Source organism: Cetorhinus maximus, chromosome 15 (assembly GCF_964194155.1).
Source record: "Cetorhinus maximus chromosome 15, sCetMax3.hap1.1, whole genome shotgun sequence".
Classification (NCBI taxonomy): domain Eukaryota; kingdom Metazoa; phylum Chordata; class Chondrichthyes; order Lamniformes; family Cetorhinidae; genus Cetorhinus; species Cetorhinus maximus.
In genome coordinates this window covers 81,292,897-81,304,952 of record NC_135893.1, presented here as the reverse complement: position 1 = coordinate 81,304,952, position 12,056 = coordinate 81,292,897, and the positions used below count along the sequence as shown (strand labels likewise).

The following is a 12,056-nucleotide window of genomic DNA, read 5'->3' as shown; positions in this document are numbered from 1 at the left end:
CGTAGAGGTATTGTGAATGCCCACAGAGTGCAGAATCAAAGGAGGTGAGCAGGCGTGAGCAAAAAATTCAGCTCTAAGCCAGGACTAGAGCAGCCCATTTCCAAAAGCACCGCGGCCAACCCAGGTTCAGAATCGGTGCCATACCATGTGGTGGCTGGGCGTGTTGTTAAAAAAAAGCGGAAGGTTTAAAAACTCCAGCCAAAGCTGGGAATGGATGGTAAAATGCCCGAAAATCCTCTGATATCACAGGGAAGGCCCGGAATAGTTGATTGAGTAAATTGCTGCAAATAAACTAAATCTCAAACAGGTCCGTACCGCCATCGCAGCAGGAGACCGCCAAAACGCGGTTAGTGCAGCGCCATATTTACAACCTGCACAGCATTTAAGACTGCACTCACCTGAACTTTAAAGCGACAATGGACAACAAATCAACCTTACCAGACCAATTTGAACTGATCCAAGGGCCAGACCAAACACAATATTGGGGACTTTGGCGGAAAAGATTCTTAAGACCATGATAGCTTCAGGATTAGATAAAAAGACAGAAACTGAACAAGTGAATACACTACTTTATTCAGTAGGTCTGATAGCAGATGATATTATTGTGAGGCAAGGAATAAACGAATCTTCAGATAATTTTGAAGAAGTTCAGAAATCCTTGGATACATTTTTAATCTAAGAAGCAACAAAATTTTAGAGAGAGTTAAATTCAACAAACATGTCCAACAGCATGGAGAACCAGTTGACTCTTTTATAAACAAATTATAGAGATTGGCTGAAGGCTGTGACTATGGTGACCTTAAGTCAGAACTCATAAGGGAGTGAATTGTTGTTGGAGTGGCTGACGACGCCCTTTCAGACATACTACAGGTGAAGGAAGATTTGACTTTAGAAAAGGTCAGCCAAATAGTCAGGCAGTCTGAAATCTGCCCACAGCACTGATGCGGTGAAAGCCATCCATGGTACAGAACAACCCCATCTGTCCAGATAGTAAAGCAACAAAAGGATAGACTACAGGCCAAGGAAGTCAATACCCAAACTGACCACAAGAGGGTGGGTGACCATGTAGGCCCTGTGGAGCCAAACAACCTCACAGGTGAGAGCAATGTCAAGTAATCTCAGTGCAGTGTTTCAACTGCAATCACCTGGGGCACATTGAAAAGTTTGCAAAGCTAAGATGCCCAGATGGTTGGAGGATCCCAAGACAATCCATGAGGAGATTGAGGTACCACACCAGGAAAGTCCCAAACATGTTATTTGGGTGAGGTCAATGATCCTGAATTCTCATTTTGGAATGTGGACTTCTCAGTAAACGGTCACCTCACCAACTTCAAATTGGACACGAGAGCCAGTGTTATGGTCTTCTCTGATAAAGAACAGCAGATGAAAGACCTCTAGCTACAAGTGATAGACACACCACTCTATGGGCTCGGAGCAAGGAACTAGCAACCGTCAACTCACCAGAACACACCTCAGTGAAGCATGGAGACACACAGAAGAACAAAGTATCGTGATGAAAGCCAAACTGTAAAATGCGCCCATTGATGAGGAACATCCAAATGACAGGGAGAGACACCTTCAACTCCCACAAAGATCATGGCAGACCACATGGACAAGGAAAAACCAGGTTCATACCATGAGTGAACAGAGTGAATGCTCTCTCCAGAAAGAATGGGACAAGCCAGTGGTCCCCAAGCAGAGCAGGTGGGAGTTGACAAAGAGACGTTCATCTCCAAGGAGCAGAAAAAGTGTATCAGAAGAAGAAAACTGTGTGCCAGAAACACAGACTACAACTCCAGCTCTGAATCAATAAAGATTACCCAAATCAACAGAGCCTAAAAGGCCTCTGAATTTGTCCAGAACGAGATCTGGAAGAATTGTCAAGCCTCCAGGCCATCTGAATTTGTAAAGTCAGAGACTTGAGGTGGGGCGAAGGGATAGCATGATTGTAGTGTAAATATGTTGGGTAAAGACTTGGGATAGGTGTAAAATAAGGATATCTGGCATAGCAAGGGTTAAAGTGGGACTGGGAAACAGTACCACCCACAATGTGATGTAAAGAGACACATGATCTGAAATGAGAGTCAGTTGTGGACTGGACAGAGACCTGTGTAGAAGCAAGCATGGAGTTAGCTTATAACTTGGGCTATACACTATATATGTACGTAGTTGTGTTATCAATGAACAGTTTAACCATACAAGACTCAGAGCCTCTTGTGAAACCTACTGAACATACAGCATACAACAACAACTGTGGAGGGAAATACAAGAACTTCATCAGGCTCAAAGATGCAAGAGAGACTAAGAAACATCAAAGGAGAGGGTTGGCTAATAGACCAACAAAATGGTGCAAAGAAAAACTCTTATTTGGAAGAAATCTTGGAAAAAAGTAATGGAGATTCTAATATCTCCAGAGATTAGGAAATTGAGGCAGAAAGGCATCCAACACAGCAACATTGAAGTGAAATTTCTAACTTTATTGAAGAAATAATATAACTTTACAGATTAGATTGGTTTACATTTTCCTGGACATCCATGACTCTGATTATTCATTTAGTGATACCTGACTCTTCTTCACCATGTGATAACTCACATTGCTGACTAACAAACTGGTGTGTATATACCAAGAATATGACCAGTATGAGATAAAAATCCCCATCTAGCAATTCTACATGTACCTAACTGAACATAGGTGTGCATGCAAAGACATCATTTTTCCTCCTGTTAGACCCATTGCTAACTAGCTCCAAGCATCTGACAGCCTGCCAAGAACTGGTACATTGGCAGGAATTTTAACCTAGAGGAGCATGTGAATTTGGCTGCGGAGGTGGAAGAAACCAGCAAAAATATGAGCATGTCAGTAAGCCGGCTCTAACATGCCGACTTCTGTTTATCAACATATGGTAATCGCTCAGTTGAAGTGACATTTAAACACAGTTTTAAGTTTAACGTTGAATCCACAGGTTTCTTGGGTTTCCTGAAAATCAACAGTGAAAACAAGTCAGGAACACAATGGCCATTGATGGGGCTGATCTAAACTCATAAGAATGCTTCATACAATGCTTAGTACTCGCAGCTGCTATCTTATCTGTTAGTAGGGAGGTACTTTTGCTGAGAGCTTACTTTCTACACTTCAGGGAGTTTCTGAATTGCATTAGGATGAGTGATGCCTAGACTGCCTTAAAATGGAACTCAGATGTGGAACAATGTGACCAGCACCAGCGATGAAGTCTATGGTTGAGTGACCTGCATTTGAGCAACAGAGAGGAGAGCAGCAGAAGGATGCAACTCACAGGAGGCACTTGCAATACAAGTTCTGAAGAAAGAGGCTGAGTTTCTTTGACATCTTCAAGCAGCAGTACTTCAGATGCCTCAGATTATGCCAGGCGGAGGCAGACATATTCAGCCTCCTCAAAGAAGACTGCTAGACATGGTGGACATGCATTACCAATGGCTGTCAAAGCTTTGTCAACTTTTTTGCATCCAGATGCTTCCAGGGTTCTGCAGGAGACATGTCCCCTTGTTAGCTGGCGGTTTATAAATTTCATGTACTTTGCCTGCGGACACCAGTGAGAATGAGCAGGCACTTGGTTTTGTGTCTCTGGCTGGCTTCCCATGAGTGCAGGCTGTCATTGATCGCACATATGTGGCCATCTAGGCATCTCCAGATCAACCAGGAGTATTCATCAACGGCAAGGGCTTCCACTTCATCAATGTGTAAGTGGTGTGCATTCACAGAAAGATATTCCTGCAGTTGTGTGCTGGATTCCCAGGGAGATGCTATGATATTTTTCTCCTGTGGCAGCCTCCCTAACATTTTAGTACCTGTAAGCACACTTAAGGGCTGGCAGCTAGGAAACAAGAGGTACTCACTTCAAACTTTGCTGATGACACATCAGAAAACCAATTAATGAAACCCATAAACACAACAATGTTGTCATATTTCCACCAGACATGTGATTGAACAATGCAGTAAGAAGCTGAAGATGCTGTGCTACAAGTGCCTAGACAGATCTGGAGGCATCCTTAAGTACGCAGCAGCCAGGGTGTTTAACATTACTGCGTAATGTTGCTCTCTGCACAACATTGTGCAGCAGCGAGGTTTGGACTTGTGGCAAGACACAGAGAAAACATCATCTGCGGACGATTCCACGGAGAAAGAGGAAGATGAGGTAGAGAGTAAAGAGGGTAGTGCTCCACCAGCTGCTCATGTTGGTGCCATTATTAATGCAAGGTTCACTTAGGTTGCACCAGTATCAGAAGCACAATCAGTGACCATCCTTCCAGCTCCTGCCATTGCCACAGTCAGAAAGCAGCCCTGCAAACAAGGCTCTTGAATATCCCTCCATTTGTCCCTGTCAATTCATGCCCGCAATTCATCATCAAACCAGTTAAAAATTCACTTACCACTCAGCACCCAAGAAGAGACAAGATGGGAAAATAACGAGAGTCTGTCCACCATCTACAAGGCACGAGTCGGAAGTGTGATAGAATACTTCCCACTTGCCTGGATGAGTGCAGCTCCCACAACACTCAAGAAGCTTGACACCATCCAAGACAAAGCAGCCCACTTGATTGGCACCACATCCACACACATTCACTCCCTCCACCACCGATGCACAGTGGCAACAGTGTGTACCATCTGCAAGATGCACTGCAGGAATTCACTAAGGCTTCTTCGACAGCACCTTCCAGACCCACGACCATTACCATCTAGAAGGACAAGGGCAGCAGATAGATGGGAACACTACCACCTGGAAGTTCCCCTCCAAGTTACTCACCATCCAGCACATCAGTGCAAAAAATAAGGTTGAAGTATTCACAAAAATCTTCAGCCAGAAGTATCGAGTGGATGATCCATCTCAACTTTCTCCGGAGGTCCCCAGCATCACACATGCAGTCCTTCACTGTCGCTGGGTCAAAATCCTGAAATTCCATTCCTAACAGAGCTGTGGGTGTACCTACACCACACAGACTGCAGTGGTTCAAGAAGGCAGCTCACCATCACCTTGTCAAGGGCAACTAGGGATGGGCAATAAATGCTGGTCCAGACAGTGAAGCCCACATCCCATGAATGAATAAAAATGTTTTAAAAAATGATAGAATTTCACATTCAGTTTGAGGGTGAGCAAAGTGGGCCTGAAAATAGTACATTAAACTTAAATAAAGGCAATTACAAAGGTATGAAGACAGAGGCTTGAATGTTCGTTCCCAAGCCGGGAGAGGAAAGTCTGGAAAATTTCCAGCTCTACAAACCCTACTCAGGAGAAAGTGCGCTGGTTCTGAGAGGGTGGGTGTTAATAGGAGTCAGTTCCGCTCCCCCCACTGAAACCGTGTGGAGGCAGGAAAAGAGACTACTGGATGTGGAGACGAACTGTCTGAAAGGCTGGCATCAGTGATCTGGCACTTTGTCCCAGCTTTAAAAAACAATAAAGCAAAAACGGCCCTCAAGCCCTCACCCCTCACAACCCCTCACCCCCACACACTCCCTTAGACTTATGTAAGCAGACAGATTGAAATCGCAAGCACTGATTTGTTTAACCTGCAGACTTTTTTTTAATTTAAAGGCCATGACAGTTAAATGCCTTGACAGCTTAACAGCTACCTTGACAGTTCCCTTGACAGCTTGATAGTTCCACTGAGCTTGACAGTTTCAATGAGTTTATCCACTTTTTATGCATATATTCGTATCTAATTTTAACAATCCCAAAGAGCACTTGGCTTCTCCCAAAGGGCACCTTGCCTCTCCCAAATGGCACCTTACCTCTTCGAAAGATGTCCTTGGACCTATCCAAGAGGGTACCTTACCTCTCCAAAAAGTTACCTTACCTCTCCAAATAACTCCAGAAACTTTAGACCTGCTCCTAATAGGTCTTAAGTTCAGAAGTCGTACTTTGGACATCCCATTAGCAAAAATTAGATCTGACTGAAGGCAGCTGCACTTTAACATGTACAGCTGGTTCCATGTACCACGGATGTGCAAACTACAACCCACCTCTGTTCTCTCCCTGATGAAAATGGCGGGTGCTGGGTTCAGGGGCAGGACTTCCGGAATTGGAGCTCCAGCACCATTTTGGCTAAGCTAGGGACCCCCTCCGTCAGGGTGAAAATTCAGGCCAGAGTCAGCTAAAGCAGAATGGGAAAATAGGTTAAAAGGTAGACCGGAGAAGCAGTGGCAGACATGTAAGGACATATTTCATAATTTTCAAATAAAATACATGTTACTGAGAATGAAAGACTATGAAAAGAATGAACCATCCAGCTAACTGGCTGACTGAGGAAGTTAAGGATGGTATCGAATTGAAAGAAAAGGCTGCAAAGATTAGTGGTAGGCCAGAAGGTTGGGAGAATTTTACAAACCAGCAAAAGATGACTTGAAAAATAAAGAAGGAGAAATTAGAATATGCGAATAAACTAGCAAGAAATAAAGAAACAAATAGCAAGAGCTTCTACAAATATATATAAAAGATTAGAGTAGCTAAAGTAAACATTGATCCCTTAAAGGATAATAGTGGGGAATTAATAATGGGAAACAAGGAAAGGGCAGAGACTTGAACAAGTATTTGTATCTGTCTTCACAGTAGGAGACACTAAAAGCACCCAAGAATAGTGAAAATCGTGGGACAAAAGGGAGGGAGGAACTTAAAACAAATACTGTCAACTAGAGAAAACGTATTAGGAAAACTAATGGGATTGAAGGCTGACAGGTCCTCTGGACCTGATGGCCTGCATCTTAAGGTGTTAAAATAAGTAGCTGCAGAGATAGTGGGCGCCTTGGTTGCAATCTTCCAAAATTCCCCAGATTGTGGAAAGGTCCCAGCAGATTGGAAAAGAGCAAATGTAACACCCTGTTCAAGAAAGGAGGGAGGCAGGCAGCAGGAAACAATAGGCCAGTTAGCCTAACATCTGTCATTGGGAAAATGTTGGAATCCATTATTAAGGAAGTAGTAGCAGGGCATTTAGAAAATCACAATACAATCAAGCAGCGTCCACATGGTTTAATGATAGGGAAATTGTGTTTGACAAATTAATTAGAGTTATTTGAGGATGTAACAACCAGGGTGGATAAAGGGGAACCAGTAGATATAGTGTATTTGGATTTCCAAAAGGCATTTGATAAGGTACCACATTAAAGATTACTTCACACAATTAGAGCTTATGATATTGGGGATAATATATTCACATCAATAGCGAATTGGCTAGCTAACAGGAAACAGAAAGTTGGGATAAATGGATCATTTTCAGGTTGGCATACTGTAAATAATGGGATGCCACAGGGATCAGCTGGGGTCTCAACCATTTACAATCTATATTAATGACTTGGATGAGGGGACAGAGTGTATTGGAGGCAAATTTGCTGATGATACAAAGATAGGCAGGAAAGCAAGCTGTGAGGAGGACACAGAGTGTCTGTAAAGGGATATAGACAGGTTAAGTGAGTGAGAAAAAATGGATGGATGGAGTGTAATATGTGAAAAAATGAAGTTGTTTACTTTGGCAGGAAAAATAGAAAAGCAGAATATTATTTAAATGGAGTGAAACTACAGAATGATGTAGTACAGAGGGATCTGGTTATCCTCGTACATGAATCACAAAACATTAACATGTAGGTACAGCAAGTAATTAGGAAGACAAATGGAATATTGCCCTTTATTGCAAGGGAGTGGAGTATAAAAGTAGCAAAGTCTTGCTACAACTATACAGGGTGTTAGTGAGACCAGGTTCAGAGAAGGTTCTTTAGGCTGATTCCTGGGGATGAAGGAGTTATCTTATGAGGAAAGGTTGAGCATGTTGGGCCTATACTATGTGGAGTTTTGAAAAATGAGAGATGATCTTATTGAAACATGTAAGATTCTGAGGGGGCTTGATAGGCTAGATGCTGAGAGGATGTTTCCCTTGTGGGGGAATCTAGAACTAAGGAGCACAGTTTCAGGATAAGGAGCCTCGCATTTAAAATGGAAACAAAGAGGAATTTCTTCCCTCAGAGGGGCATTAATCTTTGGAATTCTGTGCCCCAGAGAGCAGTGCAGGCTGGGTGATTGAATATATTCAAGGCTGACTTAGACAGATTTTTGATCTATGTAGTAGTCAAGGATTATGAGGATCATGCAGGAAAGTGCATCTGAGGCCACAATCAGATCAGCCATGATCTTATTGAATGGCAGAGAAGGCGCAAGGTGCAGAATGGCCTATTCCTGCTCCAATTTATTGTGTTCTTATTTGAATTAGTATTGGCAAGGTAATAATGTTGCAACTTACCATTATGAAGACTATCATATTTCACTCGCTGTTGAAATCAAGTCAACATGACTGAGTGCTATATGAGATGTGTGTCGCAAATATTTAGTTTTGTCACCAGGTCGCTGGAAGACCCCAGTCTTCTCATCTCCAATGGTTAGGAACGCTGAAACACCATTGATCTCCAATACCACAGCCTCTTTATTTGTAATCTGTGAAATCTATGGAGGACCACCTCTTTTTTCTCCTTCTCCCTTGTGTTCTACATTTTCTGGTTCTGCAACAGCAAAAAGAATAGACCTATGACTGACTGTAATGGCATGTGTTCACCCGATAGATGCAGTGCTTTGGGTGACCAAAAGGGACAGGCATGAAATTGCACAAGAATTAGGGTGAGTGGCAGTGGTGGATGGATAGCTGTTGATGTGTGAAAGCACATAGAAAGAAGGATGAACGTGCTTAAAAGGCAAATGAATGTGAGGAGTGATGTGACGCCGCACGTCGGGAACATCATTTTAATACATCTGCATCTAATTATAAGCCCTGCTTGCTGGAATCATCCCCCAGTGTCAAATTTACCGCCCACGTCAGTGGGAAAACACGCCGGCCCAGAACACGTCTTGACAAGTGTGACGTGCAGAAGTCAGGACTTACCGTTAGGGCCTTGCTCACATCACGGATATCCAAGGAGCAGGAGATGTTGGAACCCTACAGCTACTGGACCCTGGAGGAACACATAGGGCTCCAACAGCGAGCCGTTAGGGTGGGAGGGTGAGGGTGCGAGGTAGCGGTAGAAGGGATGGCAAGGATGGTTGGTGGGGACTCAGAGGCCCTCACAGACCTCACAGACACAGACCCTAGTGGCGGGAAGGAGGAAGTCGGGGAGGTCAATGTGGTTGGGGGTGGGATTCTTGGGAAGATAGTGAATGTGCACATTCACGTGGACATCTGGGAAAGAGAAGGGTTCTGGCTGGTAGCTGATGGTGGGGAGGTAGAAGGTGATGCCAGGGGGGTCAACAGTGATGGGGAAAGGACATGGGTGACTGGGGAAGGGTAAAGGACAGGGGAGCTGAAGACATACTTAACAACCAATATGCTTCTAAAATTGAAAGTGAGCGGAGCTTCGTGTTGGAAGGGCACAAGTGCTGCATGGGAGTGCATTCCGTGGGTGGGCGGAGATGCAGGTCAGCTCAGATGGACAACTGAAAGAGAACCCCAGCAGGCAGCACTGAAAATGCTCAAGACATTGAGATGAGTGTGATGGAGGAAGGCTACACGTGCGTGGGAAAATGTTTGCACAAGGCTCTGAAAGACCCTGCCACACACACACCTCCCTCCAGAATCATTCGTGGGTTGGCTGTGTGTAGCTGAACTGCTAGTGGGTTAGGGGGGGGTCGGCAGTGGTGGCGCAGTGGGAGGAGTCACGAAGCCTGTAAATGAAGCTGAACAACACCATTATACATTATTCAGTGAAAGTGAATATATTTTCAGATTATAAAGTGACAAAATATGTTCACCCATGCAGCAACTTGTGATCAGAATTTCTTAAGTTTCCTAGGCCTACCACTTCATATAGGTGCTGCCCTGACATCCACAGCAGGGGTGGAGACAACCTTGCCATGGTTGGCCCTGTTACCTCTGATGACTTCGGCATGGGTCCTCTGGAGAGCTGAGACCTTGAGCGCCCGACTTGCTTTGGCTGTTCTCCTGTGGGGCAGCTGCTCCCTCTGCAGTGACAGAGGATGAGGATGGAGGGGGTGGGGTTACTCAGAGGGAAGGGACAGCCTCTGAGATTCCTGAGTGGATGGCCCAGGGGTATCCTGCTGCCATTTTTCCTCTCTTCGGGTGCTTGAGGGCTCTGGCCTGACTCCTTGAGTGGACTCGCTCTGCCACTGCAGGAGCTCACCCATGGCTACCACAATGGAATGCAGGTCTGCACACATCTTGGTGTTCTGCTGGACCAGGGTCTCTATGGCACCCACCATTCTTCCCATGGAAACCTCCATATGTGCATATGTGGGCACCATTTCATCAGAGAGCAGGTGGACGCACTCCTCTGGCTCACATGCCACTCGGTTGAGGGCTTCCACCAGCTCTGCGTGATGTCCCCCACCTTCTGCTGACTCTCCATGATGAGTTGGAAGGCCGAATCCAGAGGTTCGTCGTCTGACTCAGACCTCAGACATGTCTCTTTCCCAGCACACTTCCAAGTGCCGGGGAGCTCAGCTGAACCTGCTTCCTGCTGCGGACACGTGTCCATGCGTCGACCACCAGATTGTGAACCCAAGTCTGTTCTAGATCTATGTCCCGCCGAGGTGTGTGTCTCTGCGGTGGTGGAGGGAGTGGGTAAGCGCTGTGACTGGTCTTCCAGACTGCGTATTTCCAGCTCTTCAATGGAAGAGGTGACATCTTCGCTGGAGGTGCGGACCTGGATGGAGCTGAGGGACTGGCTGGCTGAGGGCGTCGGTTGCTTGACAGAGCTCCCTGTGAACCAAAGTAGAGATAATTAGCACATGGCAGCAGAGTCAAAAGCAGGAGAGAAAGGCATTGAGAGATGGATGATATGGTGCAGGATCCTCACGTGCGTATTCACCACTGACCTCACTGTCACTGCAGACACGGTCAACGTCCTCACTAGTCAGCGTGATGGCGCACTCCTGAAAGTGAGTGAAGGGCCTAATGTGGGCCACTCCTCTCCCAACATGGGACCTCTCCCTGCTGTTGTGAACCAGCTTCTCCTGCGTGAAAACAGATGGAGAGTGTGTGAGCAGGACACATGGCACTGCATGGAATGTTTATGTGGTAAGCGGAGCCATGGATGGCATGAGGATATGAGCCTGATGGAGATGTGAGGGTATGTGTGAGAGCTAGTGGTGTTGTCCCTTCAGGTGTGAGATCTCTGTGGATGTGTGATGGGTTTGTTAGTGTGTGAGTTGAGAGTGATGAAAAGAGTGACTTACCCTGGCAGAATGGATGAGACCATTCATCCTCTTCCTGCACTGGATGGCTGTCCTCTTTTGCAGGACGTTGGTGCTGACCACCACCTCCCATGTTGGATTGGTGACCTTGCTTGCTGGCCTTTGCCAAGAGCAGGGGTAGAGGACATCACAGTGGGCCTCCACTGCATCCAGTAGGTACTACAGGGAGGTGTCGCTAAATCTAGGGGGCAGCATGTTTCCTCCCTTTGGCAGCCATCTGTTCCCAGCTGCTTCCTATCCCTTGAAGAGTGCTAGCTCTTTGCAGGAGCGGCCTTTAAATATGGCACCAGGTTTACTGAAGTCCTGAGAGGATGCCCTGCCAGCGACCCAACATGTTTCCCAGGAATGCATAAGGCGGGAATGGGTCGATACAGCACAAAAACCCGCTATTGTGGCCAGCGAGTAAAAGATACTTTTTCCCGTTCGGTAACACATTTAGTGCAAATCTCAAATGATTCCGCCCTGGGACTGGAGCACAGCAATCTAGGCCAATGCGCTAGTGCAATACTGAGGGAGTGCTGCACTGTCAGAGGTGCTTTCTTTTTGGTGAAATGTTAAACTGGGCCCTTTCTGCTCTGAGATGGACGTAAAAGATCCTGAGGTATCATTTTGAAGAGGAACACAGCAGTTATGCTCGCTGTCCTGGCCAATATTTATCCTACCATCAACATCACAAAAACAGATTACCTTATCATTATTACACTGCTGTTTGTGGGATTTGTTCAGAAATACTTCATTGGCTGTAAAGCAGTTTGGGATGTCCTGTGGATGTGTTACTCGCTGTGTAAATGTAATCCTGTCCTTCTTCCAACTCCAAACTCTCTAAATTCTATATTTGGA

The 12,056-nt window shown here is 45.5% G+C and overlaps 1 protein-coding gene across 1 annotated transcript in view; it reads left to right on the top strand.

The window, feature by feature from the left end:
- Window positions 1–12,056, top strand: part of LOC144691123 (ankyrin repeat and fibronectin type-III domain-containing protein 1-like) — a 753,296-nt gene that overhangs the window by 357,884 nt on the left and 383,356 nt on the right. The window lies entirely within an intron of this gene.